Source organism: Lucilia sericata, unplaced genomic scaffold (assembly GCF_015586225.1).
Source record: "Lucilia sericata isolate MDLA Ls3-8-SP2 unplaced genomic scaffold, ASM1558622v1 Contig001089F_arrow, whole genome shotgun sequence".
Taxonomy (NCBI): domain Eukaryota; kingdom Metazoa; phylum Arthropoda; class Insecta; order Diptera; family Calliphoridae; genus Lucilia; species Lucilia sericata.
This window is the reverse complement of record NW_023995064.1, coordinates 120,039-124,504: the sequence shown is the minus strand read 5'-3', so window position 1 is coordinate 124,504 and position 4,466 is coordinate 120,039.

Sequence of the window (4,466 nt, the reverse complement as noted above, 5' to 3'; positions counted from 1 at the left end):
ATGTATGTATGTATGTATGTATGTATGTATGTATGTATGTATGTATGTATGTATGTATGTATGTATGTATGTATGTATGTATGTATGTATGTACATAATCATTTAATAATGAATTAATTGCTATTAAGTGATTTTCAGAAGTAAAATTCCGTATAACGATTTATATATACCAAATACACATTTATGTCGAATTTTATCCCGATGACTTTGATTTCAATGTGCTTTTAAGAAATTTTCGGAAATGATCCTTATATGGGAGTTGTGACCAATTATGGAGGAATCAAGAAAATATTTCGTATAATGATTTATATGCAAAAAAGAAATTCAAGTCGAATATTACTCCAATAGATTTATGTAGGAGCTATGACCAATTACGGGCCTCTCCAGAAATCTTGAAATTTTGCAAAATTTCGTAGAGTGATTCATATGTATGTACACAAAATATATTTGTGTCGAATTTTATCAAGATAGCTTTATTTGACAATGAAATATGTGAGTTTAAATAATTTTCGGAAGAGGGCCTTATATGGAAGCTATGACCAATAATGGACCGATCCGGGGAAAAATTGGTATTATGATTTATATGTACACAAAGCATATTCAAGTTGAACTTTATATCGATAGCTTTATTTATCAATGAAACATATGCGTTTAATTGATTTTCGGAAGTGGACCTTATATGGGAGCTATGACCAATTATGGTCCTATCCGAAAAAAAATTTCGTAGAGTAATTCATATATAGACGAAACATATTTGTGTCGAATTTTATCAAGATACCTTTATTTGACAATGAAATATGTGCGTTTAAGTGATTTTCGGAAGTGGGAGCTACGACTAATAATGGACCGATCCGAAAAGAAATTTGGTAAAATGATTTGTATGTATACAAAACATATTCAGCTCGAATTTTGTTACAAAAGCATTATTTATCAATGAAATATGTTCGTTTAGGTGATTTTCGGAAGTGGACTTTATATGGGAGCTACGACCAATTGTGGACCGACTGAGATCTACGTTGGTAGTATGATCTCTAATCATATTTTATTTGTATGTAATTATGTGTTGATACCGATATATTTGAGGGAGTTATTAACGATAAACTAATTTCCGGGAATATACACCTGTGTATGGGGGCTATGGGAAATATTGGATCAAATGTTATGAATTTGAACATACTTGATCCCTGGCACACAAAAAATAATGTGTGACAAAATTCATCGAAATATCTTTGGTAGTTTCTGAGAAACCTTATGAATTGGGAAAAAACTTTATGGCTTCGTTTTAAAGTGAGCGTGTTTTACACAGATAGACGGACGGACGGACATACCTAAATCGACTCAGAATTTCATAAGGATCAAGAATATATATACCTTGTTTGGTGACAGATGAATATTTCTTGGTGTTACACACGGAATGACAAAGTTATATATACCCTCTATCGCCACTGATGGTGGTGGAGGGTATTAAAATCGTTTATTTGGGAAACTATTGGAGTTGGAATCTTAAAATTTTGCACGAAGCTCTTTAACTACTATGTGAACATTTTGAGGGAACTATAGGCAACTTTTTATTTTAAAATTTCATGTGGGCAAAGTGCCACTCCCACAGACATAATAAGTATTTAAAATCACATATCTCAGAAACTGCAACGGCTAGAGTCCTCAAATTTCATTTATTTGGGAAATATATTAAAATACATTTTTATACCCACCATCAAAAAAGATGGGGTGTATATTAATTTTGTCATTCCGGGTGTAACACATTGAAATATTGTTCACAGACCCCATAAAGTATATATATTCTGGAACCTCGTAAGATTCTAAGACGATCTAGCTATGTCCGACCGTCTGTCTGTTGTTGCCATGAAAGCGTCCACAAGAAAAGAGATATTGAGATGAAATTTTCCCAAAATATTTTTATTCATCAGAAATGTTTGGTATTGAAATTGGGCAAAATCGGTCAACGATTTCACATAGCCCCCATACAAATGTACCCCCGGAATATTGTGTATAGAGCTTCAAACATTCACAACTTCGTTGTTTATGAAGCAAATCCAACAAGTCATTTTTCTGACTTCTGAAATAAAATTCTGAATTATGGCGGACACAGGACCACAATTGGTCCTACCCCCCATATAAGGTCCCCTTTTGAAAATGACTATAATGCTGATTACTGGCTTAAACATACGAATATTGCGATGAAATTCGACATACATAGATTTCATGCAAGCCAATATCTCTCCACCAAATTTTATGTGGATCGGTCCATAATTAACCCTACCCCCCATATAAGCCCCCTTCAGAAAATGACTTTAACGCTCATTATTGACTTAAAAATACGAGTATAGCGAAGAAATTTGACATAAGTAAGTATCTTAGGAGCCAAAACCTTTCCAGCAAATTTTATGGGGATCGATCCATAATGCACCCTATATAAGGTCCCCTCCATAAAATAACTATAACGCTCATTACTGGCTTAAAAATACGAGTATAGCGATGAAATTTCACAGAAGTAAAGTTTATACGAGCAAAAATATCTCTACCACATTTTGTGTGAATCAGTCCAAAATTAGCCCTACCCGTCCATATAAGGTCACCTACAGAAAATGACTTTATCGCTTATTATTGGCGTAAAAATACGAGTATATATAAGGTCCCCTACAGAAAATGCGTAAAAATACGAGTATATAGAAGAAATTTTACATAAATAAATATCTTAGGAGCCAAAATCTTTACACGAAATTTTATGCGGATCGGTTCATTGACTTTTCCCGCCATATAAGGTCCCCTCCAGAAAATTACTTTAACGCTCATTACTGACTTAAAAATACGATTATAGTGATGAAATTTCGCAGAAGTAAGTTTTGTATGAGCTAAAATCTCTATAAAAAATTTTGTGGTGATCTGTCCATAATTGACCCTACCCTCCATTTAAGGTCCCCATCAGAAAATTACTTTAACGCTTATTACTGGCTTAAAAATGCGAGTACAAAATCTCTCTACCAATTTTTATGAGGATCAGTCCATTATAACCCCTCCCCATATAAATTCTCCCTCAGAAAAAAATACGAATACCGCAATGCAATTCGACATAAACTAATTTTATGCTAAAATCTCTACCATATTTTATGAGGGTCGGTCCATAATTAACCCTAACCCCGTATAAAGTCCCTTTAAGAAAATTACTTAAACGCTCATTACTGACTCAAAAATACAAATACATAGATCTATGATATTTTAAAATAAATAAGGAACTGAAATCTTCCTACCGACTTTTGTGAGAATTGGTCCATATATGTATAAATAACCCTACTGCCAATATAAATTAATATATTTAATTCGAAAGAGCACTGTCAATAGTTAAACCCCCATTAATGGACCTCTTTCAAATATTTCCCTGATGTTCTAATTAATATCGACATATAATAATAAAATATTCAAAATATAAGTTTATTTATATGTCAGTGATTTAATGGTGGGTATAAAAGATTCGGCATAGCCGTATATAACACTCTTACTTGTTTGTTTAGGAAAATTTTATTAATATTTGTTTGTCACTATCCAAATGTTGGATATTAAAACTTTTACTTGTAAAAGTTTGTAAAGTTATTGTCATTCTACCGGAAGTTATTAACAATTAATGCATTTTCCGCGAATATGTACATTTGTATGGGAGGTATATGAAAATGTGGACCGATTCCGGCCATTTTTAACAGGAATCATGCTTTCATATGGAAACAATGTATGTTGATTTTTATGAAATTTGTTTTTGTGAAAATTGTATTAGAATGTTTAAAAAATCTTAATTTTTTTCGCAGTTTTTTTTAATTTTGATTCATAACTCTTTTCGATGTAAACCGATTTTGCTCATTTTCAGTACCAAGCTGTCTAGGACAATAGTGAATCTTTTGGCCGAATTTCATTAATTTATTCAGCATTGTTTTTACGTGAGCATGTTTTACGCAGACAAACAGACAGACGGACACTTCTAAATCGACTCAGAATTTGATAAGGACCCGGAATATATATACTTTGTTGGGTCTCAGATGAATATTTTTTGGTGTTACACACGTAATGACAAACTTATATATACCCTCTATCACCACTGATGGTGGTGGAGGGTATAAAAAACTTGCTTTACGATTTTTGAGAATCCTAGCTTTTACAGTTTCCCAGATATACGAATTTTTGCATTTAATTTATATGGAAGGTGCCAAGCCCCTATTGAATGTCAGAGTTCTTCGTGCAAAATTGAGGATTCTAGCTCTAATAGCTTTGCAGATACACGAATTTTTGTACTTAATTCATATGGGAGGTACCAAGACTGCCTAAAAGTAAAAATGAGGACTCTAGCTGTTATATTTTCTCAGATATACTAATTTAAGATTTTCTTTCACGCCCACTGTAGCTAGGCTGCTAATTTCATTGCCATGTATTCATATGGATGTTAAAGTTGTCCATACAAA